Here is a 21,849-nt window from a genome sequence, read left to right as displayed (position 1 = left end):
CTTCAGCCAACAAAACCGGCAGCGGTTCCACAACGGAATGAATGGCTTTGCTCGCATCTTTTCTCCGCCGCCATTACTGAACTACAACTCAAACTAGCGCACGACATCAACGTCATCGCTCTCAGCCACTCCCTCTGTTCGCTGATTGAACCGGTAAAAATTTGTTCGGAGAAAACCAAAGAATATACCACAGTCCCAGACGGAGTACTGAAGGAAAATGAAAATTGAGTACGTAGGAGGGCAGAGCCAGGCTATAAATATCTTACCCTTATGTTCTTGTGTTCTTTTTGTCCATCTTCACTTAATTGCAGTAGTGGTAAGTAATGAAATAAAAATACTTTGTTACTTTACTTAAGTTTTTTCTTCGGGGATCTGTACTTTACTTGAGTATGTTTTATTTGCATCTACTTTCACTCTTACTCCACTACAATATTAAAGACAAAGTTTACTTTTTACTCCAATACTTTTCCCCATGCCCGCTCCAAGTATGTATTACACTTGCTTTCCAAACCAACAAAAAACGTGGGTGCAGGAGAGAATCAAGCTAGTAAGCTGTTCTCTCTACATGCTCGGTCATGGATGATCCAGTCGGGGCTAGACTTGGAAAAGCTGACTAGGTTTGCCACACTAACGTTAGCTCAGTGTTTCCCAAACTTTTTCTTTCGCGGCACACTATGAAAGCATCGGTAACACTTTACAATACATGTGCACTAATATGCATTAATATAAGATAATCAAGAGTTAATGTATGACTCATGAAGAACTAAATCATTTATTAATGATCACTGCATCAGCAACTAATGAACATTATATATGATTAATAGGTTAAGTAATACAGAATTTCTTTTTATTAAATTTGACAATGTATTAATTCCCTTATAACATATTATATGAACTAATAAATGTAAATTAATCTGTTAATTATCACAATGGTTCAAAGCCATGTATTTCAACTTCCAGTTGTCTGCTTTAATTAATCATTAAATAACGATTTGCAAAGGTTTCATTATGTCATGACTTCACTTGTTGAGGCACATCACTATTAACTAATTGTTAAGTAATATGTCATTGTGGTTATGGCTTTTGAATTCATTTTAAATGAGTTAATAGTCTTGCACATCTTCTGTTTGATGCAGATAATGTTATGGAGCATGTCTATTTTAAGGTCAACCCCTATACTGTGTTAAGGTGCTTCATTGTCTCTTATGATTGCAAATCTAACAAATTCTTAATTGCAGTATCTAATCTTATCATTTGTTCAATTAAAGCATTGCATATCACTCCCAAAACAATTGATCTGCTTAATTATTGATATTTACAGTTAATTTGAATATTTACTTTTTACTTTCGGTACTTGAGTACGTTTTAAATTGGATACTTTTGTACTTTTACTCAAGTGATGTTTAAATGGAGGACTTTCTACTTTTACTGGAGCCATTTTTTATTTAGGTATATATACTTTTACTCGAGTATAACTTTTGAGTACTTTTACCACCCCTGCTTAATTGTATTTTTTTACCTTTATCTTTAACCATATATAGGTAATTCTTTTCTCCCTTTTATATTCTGATTACATTGAACATATTATTACACTACAAACTTATATTATATTATAAACATGTCATCTTTGTATGTTGTTAGTACGCTCCTTATTCAGTTTTCCACCCCATTAATCTACTAATATAAGGAAAATAAATCAGAGAGGACACAATCACAGGTAATTTTGCATATTTGTAACATATTGCAAAATGTTAATTATTGATTGTTGCCTATGTTTTGTTTGTTGAGTCTGTGGCCCTAAAAAGGTTTAGATATATTGATAAGCGTGTATTATGTTTGCTCTTTAGAAAAATTGCAACAAACAAACATGGGTCTGTCATTGAAAAAAGTTCCCAAAGGTTTCTACACACAGAACAGAATCTCACATATTAGATGTGGCCGCTCAAACTCTTTCTTTGGTAGTTATTTTTAGCACATCATTGACCAACACACATTTAAATATGTATTTCAGCAAGAATTCAACTGATATGTGTTTTATTATTTGTATGTGAATGTCTACACACATCTGTGACTTGAGCATGTGATCAGGACTTTTATTTTGGAGTGGAGATGTGATGTCATAAGGCTGCGCCACACTCCTGCATCTGTTGTGATTCTGCTGAAGAAAGGTTTGTGTTTTAAGCTTTTAAAGTGTTTAAATCAATGCAAACTGTTCAGTTTTAACAAGAACTGTTAAATGACTGTTTGATTATTGAACTTAACATTATAATGCGTTATCTAACATTAATGAACTTTATTTATTTCGAGTATTTCCACACGTGAGTAACAGAGAAGATGCGTCTCATTTCTCTCTATATATCATATCTTTATATCGTGAATCAGTTTATCATCAACATGAACTCGGTCACTGGCGAGTAGAGATGAGAGAAACTGAGCTTTATGAAACTCAACACAGGGGTTTTCCTGGCTCAACATGAGGAGGAGGAGGTGGTAAAATCCTACTTAGCTCCGACCTGTGGCCATTTTCTGTGAGCTTTGTTCATTATATTATTGTGATGAGTTTAATCCTTTGTAAGTGATCATTTTGCAGTGTAAGATTACAGCTAACACCTTTAAATATTTAAGTATTCAAGTGGCCAAAGAAAAGGGTTTAAATGTATCATTCATATATTTCTACATCAGTATAGAATATCTACGTCTGTGTTTGTGGAACTAATGGTCACTCTTTTATTTGTTAAACACCATCCAGAATCCACTAAGTACACTTCATTATAGAGAAAACAATCAATGAATAAAACTATATAATCATAAGCTGGGCCGTTCCTGTTATAGAGTGACTTTTCTGTCTCTATGATTTACTTCCCATTACGAAAATGAACCATAGTTTTACTACAAATAAAACAAAAAAAACTTGGTTATTGTAGTTAAACCATGGTAACCACAAATTAACCATGGTTTTGCTACTCTAACCATAGTTTAACCATGGTATTTGTGGTAAAATTGTGGTTATATAAATGGTAATCAATTAGCCAAAAAAACATGGTTACTACACTTTACCTATAATAAAACCATGGTTATTTTTCGTAAAGGTTACTCATATTTTTCTCTAAAATGAGTCACATATTTATAAGAAATGGCTTAAATTAAATATTTAGGTCTTCTTTATCACTTAAAGGGTTTCTTTAGCGATTTAGCATTAAGCTTTGTATCAGTAGAAACCTGGTAGTATATTCAAATGATGGTACTTTCCCCCCTCATATCCCCCAAGAGCAGAATGAGGGGTGGCAACTTCCCATGGTACATGTAAAAAAAATATATATATATATTAGATTAGATTAGATTCAACTTTATTGTCATTACACAAGTACAAGGCAACGAAATGCAGTTTAGGTCTAACCAGAAGTGCAATAGCAGCAAGTGCAGGATATACAACGTTTGCATAAGTGCAGGACATGGATATGTACTGAGTATATATAAATATATCAATAAATAGAGAGATGGTTATTACTATAAACAGAATTTACAGGTGAATATGTACAGTGAATAATATTATATAATAGTATATATATACACTGGTAATGAGGGACATATGCTTATTTTAATGAATTGAACAGTACATTCTGAACTATCAGCCATTTCAACTGAAAGATGAAGGCTATAATACTAACGTTGGATGAGAAATCTTTAAAGTATAATAGTTTTCTCTGTTTTTAGCATTGTGTGTGAAAGTATGTTTGTTAGTGTGTGTGAGAGAGAGAGAGAACGTTTGAGTGTGTATGCGTGTATGTCTGTATGTGTGCGTGCGCAAACTGAGCGGTTTGAACGCGTGATTCGCGCAAATTGAGCGGTTTGAACGTGTGATAAATTGAGCATTTTGAATGCGTGATTCGCGCAAATTGAGTGTTTTGAACGCGCGATTCACGCAAATTGAGCGTTTTGAGCGTGCGATTCGCGCAAATTGAGCGTTTTGAACGCGTGATAAATTGAGCGTTTTGAACGCGTGATTCGCGCAAATTGACTGTTTTGAACGCGTGATACGCGCAAATTGATCGTTTTGAATGCGCAATTCGCTCAAATTGAGCGGTTTGAACGCGTGATTCACGCAAATTGAGCGGTTTGAACGTGTGATAAATTGAGCATTTTGAAAGCGTGATAAATTTGAGCGGTTTGAAGGCGTGAATCGTGCAAATTGAGCCTTTTGAACGCGCGATTCGTGCAAATTGAGCGTTTTGAGCGCGCGATTCGCACAAATTGAGCGTTTTGAGTGCGCGATTCGCGCAAATTGAGCGGTTTGAACGCGTGATAAGTTGAGCATTTTGAACGCGTGATAAATTGAGCGGTTTGAAGGCGTGAATTGCGCAAATTGAGCATTTTGAGCGCGCGATTCACGCAAATTGAGCGTTTTGAGCGCGCGATTCACGCAAATTGAGCGTTTTGAGCACGTGATAAATTGAGCGTTTTGAACGCGTCATTCGAGCAAATTGAGCCTTTTGAACGCGCAAATTGAGCGTTTTGAGCGCGCGATTCGCACAAATTGAGCGTTTTGAGGGCGCGATTCGCGCAAATTGAGCGGTTTGAACGCGTGATAAATTGAGCATTTTGAACGCGTGATAAATTGAGCGGTTTGAAGGCGTGAATTGCGCAAATTGAGCGTTTTGAGCGTGCGATTCGCGCAAATTGAGCGTTTTGAGCGCGTGATAAATTGAGCGTTTTGAACGCGTCATTCGAGCAAATTGAGCATTTTGAACGTGTGATTAATTGAGCGCTTTGAAGGCATGATTCGCGCAAATTGAGCGTTTTGAACGCGTAATTCGTGGAAATTGACTGTTTTGAACGCATGATGATGTGTGTGTAAGCATATTAATGGAGTAATCATGGAAAAATGGCCTTGCTGTAGTGGAGATTACTGGTAGAAACAAACACTTTCAAAATAAAATAAATTGATTCCTTAATTTGTACACAAAGTGCATTTATTTATTCATTTTGATCAAAACGATATGAAATACAGGATATTTTGATTACCAAACAATAAAATGCATTTTGGGAAAAATTCCAGGAAATACTGAGCCTCAAAAGAAATTATGCCTAGTCTGTACGATGCACTGATTATATTAATCTAGTTACACAAGTCAGACATATAGTCAAACATGTAAGGCAGCAGATGATAACAAAAAATCAGAATATGACACAGAGAAGTCGATACTACTGTAACTGATTATGTGAATCTAATTACACTAGTCAGACAAATACTCAAAAATGAAAGGCAGAAGCTATAAACTCATATGTACGAAAAAATCAGAAGAGTTGAATTCGCCGATTACCATGCTGTGCACAAAAAACGTTTAATGAAAACATCCATGTCTATAGCCTTTGAACGCTCAGACTCAATACTAAGAATTGACAAATTGCTTAGTCTATTATCTGACATAGTGGAGCGCAAGTGAGTTTTTGTACAAGTTTCAGTGTATAGAAACTGCGCTCACATGAGGCATTAACTCTCCCGAATAGTTTTTTTTTTAAATGTTAAAAAATCGTAGCTTCATCGGAATGGTCTGAATCTTGGTGACTTTATTGGTACTTGGTATATGAACACACAAAAAAATTGGGGACAGGATTTGAAAAGTCTAAGTGGTCATAAAAAAAATAGTCACACTCAGGACCTTCGGGTCAAAAATGACCCCGTAGGAAATGAATGGGAAATTGGCAAAAATATGAAAATACAGTTTTTTTGTGTGCATACAATCTACAAATCAGCCAGGATGCAGAAAAAAAGGACTCAACAGTGAAGGGGTGAATCTCTAAAACATCAAGAGTGCAAAACAGACTAAAAAACTCACACACACACAAAAACACAGCTTTTGGAATGGCATGCGTTAATTTGTGTGTGCGTGTGTTTTTGTGTGTATAAGTGTGTGTGTGTTTTTTTTTGGTCTGTTTTTCACTCTTGATGTTTTAGAGATTCACCCCTTCACTGTTGAGTACTTTTTTTCTGCATCCTGGCTGATTTGTAGATTGTATGCAGAAAAAAACAAGTTTCCCATTCATTTCCTATGGGGGGGTAATTTTTGACCCGAAGGTCCAGAATGTGACTTTCTTTTTTTACGACCACTTAGACTTTTCAAATCCTGTCCCCAATTTATTGGGGGTGTTAATATACCAAGTACCAATAAAGTCACCAAGTTTCGGACCATTCCGATGAATTTTTTTTTTATAAAACGCAAGATCCACTATAGTGGTAAAAATCTGCTATTGTGTGATAAAAATGCTCAATGTGTCCACCGGGTGGGAACGATCTCATTTAAAAAATTGCTTTCATGAGGCCTAGGCTTGACTCGAATGAATGAATGAAATACAGCTTTAATAAAAAATGATATATATATATATATATCGTCACCTTCCTAAAATAATTGCCTAAGTCATTTTTCCAGGTTTCTCAGAAAACACAAAAAACTGAACCAATAATTGAATATATGATATTTATTGATAATGTCACTCAAAAAGTTCATGTCAGAAGATGACTATTGACATACTAATAACAATGCATGTCAATTATGTAACGTTACAGGAATAAATGACTTAGGCGGATTTTTGAACATGCCTTTGTGACTTAGGCAATTTTAAATGTTCAACTCTGTCAACAATAAAACACTAACAAACAAACTAAACATCGTTCTGAGGAGGCATGTGCATCTCATCAATTCCACCTCCAGCTCTTCTTTGTTTGGTTCTTGCCTGTTGCCTATTAATGTGGCAAATTATCAAAGTAGTGATGACACTCAACAGGCATGATGTGTTTCATTGACTGGAGGTCCTGAACTTTCTCTCCTTGATTGGCAGAGCACATGGAAACATTCTTATCCATAGTATTGGCTCTTTTGGCAACTGCACCCTCTGTGGCAGTTCTTCCCACACAGAGTCCCCCGAAAAGGAAAGCTTGAAATGGACCTTGCCTTCACTGCCAAACTGAATAGCCCACAAATGATGCACAGTCGGATCTCCAGCCTTTTTGCCTGGTCTAATGCTACTGAAGTAAGATCCATTCATTTTGAGGAATTCATCATGCTTGACCACCTTCACGTGGTAAGGTGACGGGTTGATTCTTGCAGTCTGGAGTATGATGACGTAGTCTCTCGGTGTAAAGACATCCGTAACTATTTTCCGTTCAATAGTACTATGCATGCTGTCACACTCCATTTGTGTGTGCCCTGCAACAAGGTATTTCTGTGTTATTAGTACCCCATATTTCCTCGCAAGCTCAGAGAATGCATTCGCCACACCTGCATTGCGGTTCTGGTAACCGCAACCATCGCTCCACACTATTATCTCTTTGAGGTCTGGGTTTTCTTTGATCACACCTTCAAAATCCCGATATTGAAGATGAGCAAATACCTCACTACTCAGGTCACCCTCCGATTCATCCCAAATGTAGCAGTATCCTTCTTTCGATCTTAAGTTAAAGAGGGTAAAGTTATGGACCTGCAGTTTAATTTTGTAATACAGGCTGCTGGCTTGGGTTTTTGGACACAGAAGCACAGCTTGCAAGTCCATTGTCCAAATGGACTTCTCATTATTCGCAGAATCCTTGTCACAGGATTTCTCTTGCCTCGCTTCATCTTTCTGGATGACATGTGCATCATACTCGGACTTACTGATATTCCCATGCTTGAATGAAACACAAACATTACGCTGATCTTTTCGCGGAATGAATACAGAATAGTTATCTTCATGGAATACATCTGAGAAATATCGTATTCCAACGGCCCTCACTCCAGTAGTTGCAGCTGCCTGTTGATATTCCCGATGAAGTTGGGAGATGGTTGTACCTGGGAGAAGGACCTTCTTGTGTTTGTAAGTTTCTGTGCTTCTGCAGTAGTGTGAATCAACAGTAGGCAGGTCCCTCAACCAGTCCTTAAGGAAATCCTTGACATCAGCTTCAAGCGTTGTATGCTTGCCACTCATAGGTCCAGATTTAGACGGAGGCACTACTGTTTGTTCGTCATGGTCGATGGTGTCTTTGTTCAGCCAGTCTGTAATGGTTCTTTCAGGGAGACCAAGTGTAGATGAAAAAAAGGCCTTGCACACTTTGAGAACCGTTCCATCTTGAAGCTTCAGTTGGTAGGACAATGATGAATTGTGTCGGGATCCCTGACCAACTTTCTTTTGCTTGATGTTAACCTTTGTGACCAAAGTGGTGATGTATAACCGACGTTCTTCCCAGGTGTTCATTGCCCAAAACTTCTCAAATATCCACTGCTGCTGCTCTTCTGTAATGACTTGGCAGTCTCGAGTTGAGACTCGCTGACAGAACTTCGAGTTGCAGGGAGGACCCATAGCCTTTGCACTTATTTCTTTGCCACCTTTGCTCTTGTATGATATTCCTTTGAGACGTTTCTCCTTGGATTCATTTTGTTTCCATGTTCCCATACTAAGGCATTTATTTCTTTTCCTTTTGACCATATTGTGTAAAGCAACATCCTCATCCTGCTGTTCTGGAGTTGTTGCCACCATGGTTAGGCTGTCTTCATTTTCAGGGGCAGAGGACTCATCACAGGATGGGGTATAGTCTGGATCTCTGATGACATCATCAGATATGTCCTCTTCATGGTGTGAATGATCTGAAACTCCATCTGAAACTGGGTCTTGGCCTGTTACATAATCTACATGATCTAGGATTAGAGTTATGGTCTCCTTGTCATTTTCAGTGGATGAGACCTGATCAGTGCTTCTGTCTGCTCTTGACCTACTATTGACCTGATTGTCAAGTGTATCTCCTACCAAAAAAAAAAAAAACCACTTTAACCCTTTGAGGTGTATGGTCACAAATGTGTTATCATTCTGAAAAACATTAATTGTCTTGTAGTCAGAGGTGGGGTAGTATCAAAGTATTTACTTGAATATTTATTTGGAATATTTTTACTCAAAATGAAAATTGTGTCATCATTAATCACCCTCAAGTTGTTTCAAACCTGCATGAATGTCTTTCTTCTGCTGAACACAAAGAAAGATATTTTGAAGAATGTCAGTAACCAGACAGTTGATGGTACCCAATGACTTCCATAGTATTTTTTTCATCAACTGTCTGGTTACTGACATTCTTCAAAATATCTTTCTTTGTGTTCAAAGCTTGAGAGTGAGTAAATGACACAATTTTCATTTTGAGGTGAACTATTCATTTAAGAGTAGATTTAAATGTGGGTACATTTACTTTAAGTACATTTCTAATGAAAAAACTGTACTTTTATGTTGGGCAACATTCCTCTCGTTACTTTATTTTAACACAATAAGTTGTTAAATGCATAGTTTATTCCAAGCGCGCTGTATCTTTACTGACTGGGCATGAGCGATGCTCAATTCACAAATGAATCACTCATTTGAGTCGATTCTGTTCAAATACTTTTTTCTGGGCACAAGCAATCCTCAATTGACAAATGAATCACTCTTTTGTGTCGATTCTGTTCAAATTCAAATAAGTTGGCAGAACTGTCTAAAGGCGGACATACTGTGTGATGTCTGTGCATGCGATTTCAGCTTGCGAATCAGTTTGAATGATTTGTTTGGTTTCCTGCGCGCACTGAATCTGAAGCGGTCTCGTATAGGGCTGAACGATTTTGGGAAAAAATCTAATTGCGATTTTTTTAACCAATATTGCGATTGCGATTTAATATGCGATTATTTTTTTTAACTCTTTATCTTCTGTATTATTCAACAATACATCATTGTATAGTAATGGTGGAAATCTTTAATTGGTACCTCACGATCCGATTCCGATTCTGGGAGTCACGATCCGATTCCAAAACAATTCTTGAACTTTTTCCTAATTAATTAAGCTTATTAATTTATTAAAAACTTTAAAAAAAAATTATTATGATATATGTAATTTTAAGCTTTTTAAAATAACTAGGACATAAACTAATATAGCTGCAAAACATAAGCTAGTAAATCATAAAGAGGAACAAGAAAACATATTACAAGCAATGAACAAAGAGTGCTTTCAGTATTTAAGAGTGTCTGAACTGTGAGTGATTTTTCTCTCTCTCAGCTTTACTGTTGTTTGATTATTAATCATGACATCACCATAGACAGCGGGAGACCTGCGTTCACACTAATGCACAGATCTCTTTTGAAATATAAAATGTTTTTGCCCTGTCTGTTTAATTCATTAAGACATTACTGACGGTGTTTACATTAATTTTGCGTCATAAAAGCATTTTGAGACTCACACAGACGCGTGCTCGCGAGCACTCTTCACAAAGCGCCGCGTGAGCATTTGAAATGGAAAGCCTTCTGTCAGTGAGTTACTTATTTTTTAATATACAAGCACACTGCATTCCTAACGACATGAATGAAGCCTTCGTTGAGCATTTGTAAGGAAAATACCGGCGGGCGAGCCGAGAACACACACTGCAAGCGTGACATCAAGCAAAGTTTCTCACAGCGCATATCCTGTGCAAAGAAGCCTGCGAATGCCATTGCGATTTGCGCCGTCAACCGCTCCGGACGTTATGAAATATTATTTTATGGTTCGTGTGTGATTGTGTGTGTGTGTGTGTGTGTGTGTGAAAGAGAGAGATAATGGAAGCAATCAGAATACGGCTGTTTCTAAAACACACAGAGCCACCGCGCACCTGCAGTTAAAATCTAAGCTCAGAATCGATCCAGAATCATTGGAGAGAGAAAATTTTCTCCCACCTCTATTGTAGCCTATACTGCCCTACAAAGGCTAAGTGCAGTAACTACGCAAACACTGAAACTGAGAAAAATGGCTTTAAAGTTTTTACACCAGCCAGTCAAACATGTTGTGGGTAGATTAGTGGTAATGCATTCAATGTATTGCCTTCTTAGGAAGAAATTTTTTGTAGATAAAAACCATGACCACCGATGTGATCTTTGACCCCCAAAATGCAGATACTGCACTCTGCCTTTGGATGACCTTAAACAACTAAAACACTATTGCAAAGGCAAAGTGCAGTATCTACAAACTAAATGTGTTCATCCAACTTTTTTTCATGCTTCTTAATACATGTTTATAGTAATAATAAACTTTATATAATACAGAATTTTCATTTTCGGTTGAACTATTCCTTTAACATCATTTCTTAGAATTAGAGGTTAGAGAGTAAGTTAACTTACGTATTTCTTCTCCCTTTAGCCTAACTTCTAAGCTATTCTCAAACATGTACATTTCCTGTTTATGCTATCTACACCCTTAAAGCTATAATTAATAATTAAAATATAATTATTATGTATTCTTAGCTAGCCTATCTGTGAAATCCAAAAAACCGATTGGCACTTTTTTTTTGTATATTAAGTAGCCTACGAAATTAGTGCGTGAAAATAGAGTACTTTCAGTACATTATGCAAGTGTACTTTTTCACCTAGTGTGCTTGCTGTCGGTCCGGCTGCGCTGCGCTGCGCTCGTCCGGTTGTCACCTGCTGACTGGCGCCGCTAACTTTTAGAGTAACTTTGTCTAACAAGATAACTTTACCAGACCCAGCTAACTTTTGAAGGAGTAACCCCTGTCAATACAATTGGATTAGCTGCCTGAAACGGAGAGATGTCTGAATCAACAAACACCAACGTGATTAAATCGGATTATCTTTACGTTGTCAGAGGATATTGCCTTTAAAAGAGCAGCACAGGTTAGTCAAAATTTGCTAGCGGCTGGCTAGTCAATGTTAACTGAATATAAAGCTCTCAGTTGCCTTACTATGAGTTATTATTTTGCTATCTTCCTTACCAGTCTTTGAATATTTGCGTTTTAACGTGAGTTCAAACATCATATGGCTGCGGGATTGTTTCTGTGTGTTACGATCGGGGCAAACCGCATAAGTTACAATCCCCATTGTGACAAGGCTGAAACCGCAGTATCTGCTGTGTCAAGAACTGGGAAACAAAGCTAGAACGCTGTAACATCACTTACTGCGGTTTGCCTTGGTATTGGCTTGGATTTTGTAGTTACTGCAATTTTGACACGCTCGTTTCTCTAAAACTGGACAAAATTGAACCAGCAAACTTTTTCACAAGACAGAACAGATGTCACAAAGCCCATTTCAAGTCTTAACTCAATTTGACCAAATGTGTAGTTACTGCGCTTTGCCTTTGGACGGCAGTATAGTATGAACAACACAATATTAGATAGATCAAACACAAACAGTTTTTTTCCCTTTTAGGCCAGGCATATATGTGTAACGTGCCAAGTTGCTTCTTCTGCAGACTTTACTCTCGCGTGTCACGTGACGAGACTAATCGCAGCCTTTGCGGTTAGGAAATCGTGTTTTATCATATCGCGATATTATCGCAAATGCAATTAATCATTCAGCCCTAGTCTCGTAACAGGAAGATTTAAGAAGCATCGGGTGAAGTGGCGGTGGACATACAGTACAGTCAAGTGAAATCTTTATTAGTTGAACATCTTCGTATGCTGTCTGTGAATGAATTATTCCAGAGGACGATACATTCGATTTCATTTCATTCAGGTAATACATTTTACAACCAAACAGATTACATAATTTCTCGGTGTTCGGTAGCCTATTCAAATCTTTCTTAATTAGATCATGTAATGTGGAAAAAATTTGACAAAAAGATGAAATATTGTTTTAAAAGAGTTAACTGAAAGCCTAATGCTAGCTTTATTTACTTAGCTATTTTTCTTGACTAAAATGCTGACTAAAAAGACTCAATAAAAAGACAAAAAACTATGCCATATTTATAGTCTAGCCTATATTATAGTAAACCTCATCACTTACCAATAGGGAGTGAGCCCTGAATCATGGAAATAACTTCAGAGGTTGAGTAGCTTTTTGGTCTTCTTGATGCACCTGCCATCTTGAAAAGTTTGTAAAATTGCCTGACTCAAATTACCTTTTGACTTAGGCAAAATAAAATGGCCTAAGTCACACACTTGACATAGGCCATTATACTACAGGGGTAGAATTGTATGATCTGTTCAACTGAGGATGTGGAGGATTTTACCAGAGGTGGCCAGCATTAAGAGGAGATGACTTAAGCAAAAAAATCATTTTTGTCAAAAAATGACTTAGGCAATTATTTTAGGAAGGTGACGATATATATATAATAAATATATATATATATATATATATATATATATATATATATACAATTTTTATTATATTCAATGGGAAAAAATGGGTCATAATTATTGTATAAATATTAATTATTAATCATAAAATTATCTCAAAACACCAAAAAAGAAAAGAAAAAATATTATTGAACAAAAATATATTTCATTGATTTTACTCAAATCTTTTTTTATCTTAATCCCGCCCTCCGGGTCATTTTTGACCCGAAAACCCTGAGTGTGACCCATAAATGAAGACCCCCAGAGGGTTAAATCAATCTGACCGAGTAACCCCCTAGCGTCTACAGCCCTATCAGGATGCTCTTCCTGTGAAATGTCCTCAAGCACTCTCTTGACAACTGACAATCGATCCATTATATTTCGACAAGTTATATACCTGCACGCCGTCCTGGTATTAGGGCTGGGTTTCGATTCAAATTTCAAGAATCGATTCGATTCCGATTCTCAAGATCTTGAATCGATTATCATTATTCGATTCGATCCGATCTGATACGATCTTTGAGATTTAGATAAGTGTTTTTGAAGAAAGCATTTTTTTCCAGCTGTTACCTGAATTACAGGACTGTAGTTATGCAACATATTGATACTATTATTATAGACATTCAACTGCAAATTAATGGAGTATTGATGGTTGTAAAGAACAATCCCCCTTCCAGAGTGTTGATACAACAGCTTTCACAAACTTGCACTGGTGTAGACGACCGAGGACGCAGAGGTATATCAGCAGCAGTAGACCAATTATTTAGACACGAACCTGATGTATTATTAAAAATGACAATAAGAATTGACATTAAGATGCAAATGCACCTTTATTTTTTATTTTAATGATCAACATTTAGAACACATTTGGTTACTGGCTTCACAGTAAACAGACAATACACAGAATGTAAATACAATTTGAACTTACAAAACCTTTAGAAAACACAACTGTGTCACAGTTTTGTGTAAAACCTTCAAGTACTCCAGGTATAAGACATTAAATTGCCTTTAAAGTGTATTTGTGTAAACTGGTCATTTTAAACTAAAATAGTAGATAAAAATAAATAAAAACTGGAAAAGGCCTTGCCTATTAAAGTGAAAATAAAAATAAACTGGAAATTAAACTTGTCTTAACCCAGAGTGTGAACTGCCATCACTCAGGAATGGAAAGATTCTTCTGCAGGAACAGTAGCTCATTGACATGCCCAGGGGTAAGGCAACTTCTTTTGGCAGTAATGATATAACCTGCAGTCGAAAAAACCCTCTCAGATGTGACGCTGGTTCCTGGGACACAGAGATATCGCTTTGCCATGCAAGCCAAAAGAGGATACTCCTTTTCATTCTCCCGCCACCAGATGAGAGGATTGTCCTGCAGTCCCGCAGGTCTCCTTGCCCTGTACCTTTTGATCTCGTCTTCTGCCTCTGCCGCTTTAGTTTTCTGTGGTCCTACTTCCTGTTGTGGTCTGTAGGCTTCCCCAAGGAGAGACTCCAAAGCACTGGATTGCTTGAATTGCTTGGGTGCCGGAGGTTGGGGTTCCACCTCTTCCTCCACTCCATCAACTTCATCAGCAGCAGCATCTTGCTGTGTAAGAAGAGAGAGGAGAGAATTTGTATTTTATGGAGGTGTGTGTGAGTGAAAGAGTTTCTTTTTAAAATGATTACTAACATTATATGCATCTTCCTCCATCCCACACACTGCTTCAGTCTGGAGTCTGGAGAAGGTCCTGTCTCGCTCCTCCTCATTCAGGAATGGCTGAGCTTTGAAACGTGGATCAATAGCTGAAGCTACGTACAGCATGTCCTTCTGGTTTTCAGACCTGGAATTTAAATTTCACACATTTTGATCAATTTATCCCCCCTGAGGAGGACAATAATGTCTTTTAATGAAGTTTCCTTCAGCAGAGCATGCAGAGGTGCTATCACTGAGAGAGTTGGGCACTTTTCTTCTGACATCACTTGAGTGGCTGTCTCCATTGGCTTTAGAGCTCTGACCACATTTTCTGCATCTGTTATGTCCTCTTCCTTCAGGCTGCATTTCATTTCTCCGCACATCAGGTGAGAGCAGAGCGGCAGAGATTGCGGGTTGCTGCTCTAAAAAGCGCTCAAGCATTTCTAGTGCACTGTTCCAACGAGTCACCACATCAATTTTGAGCTTGTGTGCATTCAGCTGCAGTAGCTTCTGCTTTTCTTTGAGGATACGGGTGGCCGTTGTACTGCGATGAAAGAACTTTGCGATGTGCCTTACTCTCCCAAGAAGGCGTGCAACTACGGCAACAGTTTGAGACCGGCTTGCGAGGCCAGGTTGATTATGTGCGCGAAGCAGCCGACGTGAGTTAGCCCCGTAATCTCAACCGCACGGATCATATTCGCCGCGTTGTCAGTGACTATGGCTGGGTCTTTACTCAGCAGCCCCCACTCCTCCATAGCTTTGGTTAACATTTCAGCTAGATTGACAGAGCGATGGTCCGTTTGAACTTCGGTTGTCTGCAGCACGTAAGACGCGAGGTTCCAGAGCTCGTCTATGTAGTGTGCTGTCACACTCATGTAAGATTCTGTAGCTATGGATGTCCAGGTGTCACTCGTAATGCCCACCCTCTCTGCGGTCTTAAGCTTACACATTACACCATCTTTTACTGTCTGGTACATGTTGGGGATCACTTCTTCAGACAGACGTTTGCGAGACACAATGACATGATTTGGTTCCATTACCTTCATTAGCCGCCTGAATCCCACATTCTCAACAACAGAATACGGGTGCATATCTTTGCAAATGAAGCCCGCAATCGCCTCAGTTATTTTGACAGAGCGTGCAGAATTAGTTGGCAGTTGTAGAGTTTGTTTCAGTGTCATCTGTTGCGGTCCGGTGGCGGGCTTGGATATGATGTTGCATCATGTGGTTCCTGAGATTAGTAGTATTTCCACAATACTTCACCTCCATTTGGCAGGCTTTGCAAATTGCTTTGCTTTTGTCAAGCTCGTTCTCTTTATTGCTTCTGAACCCGAAATGGTGCCAGATCGCAGCTTTTAGTGTTTCTGGTGTTTTCAAAGCTGCCATGTTCGTTGTTTTAATGTCCTTCCACCTCGCGCGCATACGTGAATTCAATGACGCGGCAAATTAAAATTCACAGGGAAAATGTAGGCCTATTATTAAATCGATCCTCTGAGTTACGGATCGATCTTTAGAAATTAATATGAAAATCGATTCAGAATTGGTGAATCGATTTTTTTCAACACAGCCCTACCTGGTATCACTAAATCTCTGCAGTTCTCTTGGTGCTCATCTTACTTTGCACTTCTAGCCATTTGTGGGGAACGTATGAACTGGAAAAGAAAACATACAGCCTCTCCAGTAAGGAAAAGAAATGTGCAGCATCACACAGTCCACAAGAACAAGGTTTAAACAGTGTGCACTACAATGGACATAGGATGCATGTTTGGCCACCTCTCTTATTCTTGCTTGTACTCCTGTGTGCTGACCACTCATGACCAATGCTCCATCGTACCCTTGTCCAACAAGATTCTTCCTGTATTCCAATCCACATTTCTCTAAACGTTCAATTATTATTTTTGCCAATCCTGCAGCATCTAACTGCTCTGCTTCTTGAAATTCCCAAAAACTTTCATGTACCATGCCATTATAATACAACCCCAAATCAGAAAAAGTTGGGACAGTATGGAAAACGCAAATAAAAAAAAAGAAGTGATTTCTAAATTTACTTTGACTTGTATTTCATTGCAGACAATATAAACAAAAAATATTTCATGTTTTGTCTGGTCAACTTCATGTCATTTGTAAATATGCATCCTTTCCTGTCATTCAGACCTGCAACACATTTCAAAAAAAGTTGGGACAGTAAAGCATTTACCACTTTGTAATGTTGCCATTCCTTTTCACAACACTTAAAAGACGTTTAGGGACTGAAGACACCAAGTGATGAAGTGTTTCAGGTGTAATTTTGTCCCATTCTTCCTGCAAACAAGTCTTAAGGTGGGTAACAGTACGGGGTCTTCGTTGTCGCATTTTGCGCTTCAAAATGCGCCACACATTCTCTATTGGAGACAGGTCGGGACTGCAGGCAGGCCAGTCAAGTACCCGTACCCTCTTCCTCCGCAGCCAGGACTTTGTAATGTGTGCAGAATGTGGTTTTGCATTGTCTTGTTGAAATATGCATGGATGTCCCTGGAAAAGATGTCTTCTTGAAGGCAGCATATTATGCTCCAAAATCTCTATGTACTTTTCAGCATTAATGGTGCCTTCACAGAAGTGCAAGTTACCTTTGTTACCTTTGCAAGTTAGCTTGCCCCTTGTCCTTTACGCACTGAAATTCCTCCAGATTCCTTGAATCTTTTAATTATGTTATGCACTGTTGAATGTGAAATATCCAAATCTCTTCCTATCTTTCTTTGAGGAACATTGTTTTTAAACATTTCAATATTTTTCTCACGTATTTGTTGGCAAACTGCCGATCCTCGGCCCATCTTTGCTCCTAAAGGATTAGAACTTTCTTGGATGCTGCTTTTGTACCAAATCATAATTACAATCACCTGTTGACATCACCTGTTTCAAATCACATCATTATTTAACCATTTTACCTCATTACTAGCCCTAAATTGCTCCTGTCCCAACTTTTTTTTAAATGTGTTGCAGGTCTGAATGACAGGAAAGGATGCATATTTACAAATGACATGAAGTTGACCAGACAAAACATGAAATATTTTGTGTTCATATTGTCTGCAATGAAATACAAGTCAAAGTAAATTTAGAAATCACTTATTTGCGTTTTCCATACTGTCCCAACTTTTTCTGATTTGGGGTTGTAGTACCTGCAAGCACAAAGGCCATCTGTTCTTTTCTTTTCAGGTCCTTTGTCTCATCAGCTATAACTGCAAATTGTTCACTCTTCTTTCAATGGATTTCATTTTGTATTGTGTTGCTCGTGTATTTTGCATTTTTTGCACGTTGTGACAATTGCTTGTTCACATTTGCATCATGTTTGCCGATTAGATGTAAAATCTCAAAAAAATTCCCTCTGTTTGATGAAGTAGCTGATTCGTTGTGGGCTGGAAATGCAAACGCTGTTTCTGTCTTCCTAATGCTGCATTCAATGTCTTTGCTTTGTTCTTTATCTTCTTCTGCATCATCTTCTTCCAGTACATCCTTCCCTCCCTCCACTGTGCCTTTCTGTCCCTCCACTGCATAATCTATTGCCTCAACTCTTAGCTCCTGTTCTCCTGCGTTTACTGAATCTTGCTTAGATATTTTGAAAAAATAGCTATCTATGTCTACCTTCCTCTTCATTTGGGTATTCTGTCACACAAAACAGGAAACAGTCACATAAAAACAAATTAAGGATGACTATTACATATTTTCTTTATCAAAAAATAAGATTCGTAAATCTGTACATCCTTCAAAAATTGTACTGGTGTTTGGCCACAATGTGTAAGCTAGCCTATCAAAGTGCCAGGGCTCAACATTAAGCCTTGTCATATGCTTGTCCTTCGGACAAGTAAATCGGTCATTGTAAAAAAAGTTACTTCTCTATGAGGGGAAAAGGATTTTTAGTGCTATAAATATAATTTATTCCAAAGCAATATCCTCATCAGTGTTTTATCAGCTTTTACTTCTGCAAATCTGCATATTTTTTATATTTATCCAAGGACATTAATTATTCTTATAAAGGCCGATTTTTAACATTATTTAATGCATCATCTTTCATGTCAAATGTTTACACAAATGTTTGGGACCCACTTTATATTAGGTGGCCTTAACTACTATGTACTAACATTTTAACTAATCATTTGATACAATGCACTTATTGTGTACATACATGTTTTTACATTGTACTTACATTTTAAAAAATACCTGCATGTAATTACATCTGTAATACATTTCTGTAGTTACATTTGTATTTACACAGTTGACCCTTTCCTTACACCTAACCCTACCCTTAAACTTACCCATACCACCACACCTGTCCCTAACTCTACCCTTAAACTTACCCATACCACCACACCTGTCCCTAACCCTACCCTTAAACTTACCCATACCACCACACCTGTCCCTAACCCTACCCTTAAACTTACCCATACCACCACACCTGTCCCTAACCCTACCCTTAAACTTACCCATACCACCACACCTGTCCCTAACCTTACCCTTAAACTTACCCATACCACCACACCTGTCCCTAACCTTACCCTTAAACTTACCCATACCACCACACCTGTCTCTAACCCTACCCTTAAACTTACCCATACCACAACACCTGTCCCTAACCCTACCCTTAAACTTACCCATACCACCACACCTGTCCCTAACCCTACCCTTAAACTTACCCGTACCACCACACCTGTCCCTAACCCTACCCTTAAACTTACCCGTACCACCACACCTGTCCCTAACCCTACCCTTAAACTTACCCATACCACAACACCTGTCCCTAACCCTACCCTTAAACTTACCCATACCACCACACCTGTCCCTAACCCTACCCGTATCCCACCTCAATATCAGCAAAAGTGTTTTGGAATACAATTTTAACACAGTAAGTACATTGTACTTATTTTTTGATGTAACTACATAGTACTGAAGGCCTAATATAAAGTGGGGCCAATGTTTGCATAAATTCAGTGTTAATAGTAACACACTATAGCAACATATACCAATACAATTAAATAATGTACACTGCGAAATTACAACTGCAATAAATAATGCTATGAGATTAATGTTTTAAATAAACCTTTGACTATACAAATAAGACATTGTGGAAAAAATGTAACGATACTTTTTAACATGAAACTAAACCGCCAGTAGGTGGCAGCTTAATAACGGAGTCATTGATTCAACCGATTCAAAACGCTGATTCATTTAGTAAAACAGCATTGAGAGCTTTTTACGTTGGTAAAAAAAAAAAAAAGTCAATATGTGTCTAAAATGTAAGTAATTTGATATTTACTTCTTGTTAATCAACTACTTACTTAAATAAATAACATGCAATCGTAATAATATTCATATTCATGTTATTAATTAACTGTATCATTAATAATAAACTCAACATTTTGAATGTATGTTTCTTCTGTGAGTTTCTTGTGTGTGCTGTTACGCTCATTTGGTTTGATTTCTCCACTGAAGTCTCTCACAAAGAGACAGGCAGCGCTTGGCTTTAGCTTTAGGCCTAACGTTACCAGAAATACACTAACTTATCCATTATCAATTGCTGCTATGCTGAATGTAATAAAATCATAACCATTCTCCTAGTTATTTTTAGTCACTTATGTTTTAATACGTCTACTTGCCCGGTCAGGCAAGTAAATGTCTTTCACTTGCCCTTTCAAAAAATTAACTTGTGTCGCGGGCAAGCGTTAGTAGTAATGACCTAACCTAACGTCAGTGCATTGATTGAAAATATACATAAGTCATTGTAACATAACCACCACTCAGGAAACTTTTTTAGATTAACGAGTGAGATAGACACATGATTGACTTTACCTGCTTCTGTGCATTAAAATTTGAAATAATATGACGCTTCAGATTGTTCACGGCCTGGCACATATGGTATCTCTGGTAAAAAGATTAAACAATGGGGGAGGGGTGAAGCAGTGTTGCCAACTCTTAAAAACTTAAAAAACAAGCTCAATATTATATTATTTATTAACATCAATATAATTTATGATCAATAATTTTTTTATCAATAAATGAGCCTGCAGCATATTAAACTGAAACCTCTCAGAGTTTGAAAAGCAAAAACAGATGTGATTTTACAAAAATCATCAAATTGCAATAAAGGGCGCGCAATATGAGGATATTGCGTGCCCTTTATTGCAATTTGATGACAAATTGCAATAAAGGGCACTCAATATCCTCCGATCAGCCTTGAACAGAATAGGTTTGGAGATGGAAAAAGAGGAAAAAGTGATGCGAAGGCCAATTATATTAACCTATAGTCGGAGTTAGTGCACACACATATTAGGAACAGTGAGTAGTGGACACACACTGCAAAACGTGAAAAACTCAATGTGCATATACTATCTGCCCTAAATAATATTGAAAATGACTAATGTCACATACTATTTAGGATGGATAGTATGCACATTGGGACACAGGCAAGGAGCGCTGCAATATAGCCACATAGAGTGAGGAAAATAAGTATTTGAACACCCTGCTATTTTGCAAGTTCTCCCACTTAGAAATCATGGAGGGGTCTGAAATTGTCATCGTAGGTGCATGTCCACTGTGAGAGACATAATCGAAAAAAAATAATCCAGAAATCACAATGTATGATTTTTTAACTATTATTTGTATGATACAGCTGCAAATAAGTATTTGAACACCTGAGAAAATCAATGTTAATATTTGGTACAGTAGCCTTTGTTTGCAATTACAGAGGTCAAACGTTTTCTGTAGTTTTTCACCAGGTTTGCACTGCAGGAGGGATTTTGGCCCACTCCTCCACACAGATCTTCTCTAGATCAGTCAGGTTTCTGGCCTGTCGCTGAGAAACACGGAGTTTGAGCTCCCTCCAAAGATTCTCTATCGGGTTTAGGTCTGGAGACTGGCTAGGCCACGCCAGAACCTTGATATGCTTCTTACCGAGCCACTCCTTGGTTATCCTGGCTGTGTGCTTCGGGTCATTGTCATGTTGGAAGACCCAGCCTCGACCCATCTTCAATGCTCTAACTGAGGGAAGGAGGTTGTTCCCCAAAATCTCGCAATACATGTGCTGGTTTAAGCAGGAGAACCTTCCGTGCCATGCATGATTTCAAACCCTGA

At 37.9% G+C, this 21,849-nt stretch overlaps 1 protein-coding gene across 2 annotated transcripts in view; it reads left to right on the top strand.

The window, feature by feature from the left end:
• The first annotated feature begins 2,100 nt into the window (after nucleotides 1-2,100).
• Nucleotides 2,101-21,849, top strand: part of LOC307126267 (uncharacterized protein) — a 32,765-nt gene continuing 13,016 nt past the window's right edge. For both annotated transcript variants that reach the window (XM_079816730.1, XM_079816729.1), the window contains exon 1: nucleotides 2,101-2,168. The gene's annotated coding sequence lies outside the window, so the exon portion shown is untranslated. The remainder of the gene's footprint in view (nucleotides 2,169-21,849) is intronic.

Source organism: Gobio gobio (genome assembly GCF_949357685.1).
Source record: "Gobio gobio genome assembly, chromosome: 5".
In the NCBI taxonomy this organism is placed as follows: domain Eukaryota; kingdom Metazoa; phylum Chordata; class Actinopteri; order Cypriniformes; family Gobionidae; genus Gobio; species Gobio gobio.
The sequence above is the reverse complement of the archived record's forward strand: the minus strand, read 5'-3'. Positions and strand labels throughout refer to the sequence as shown.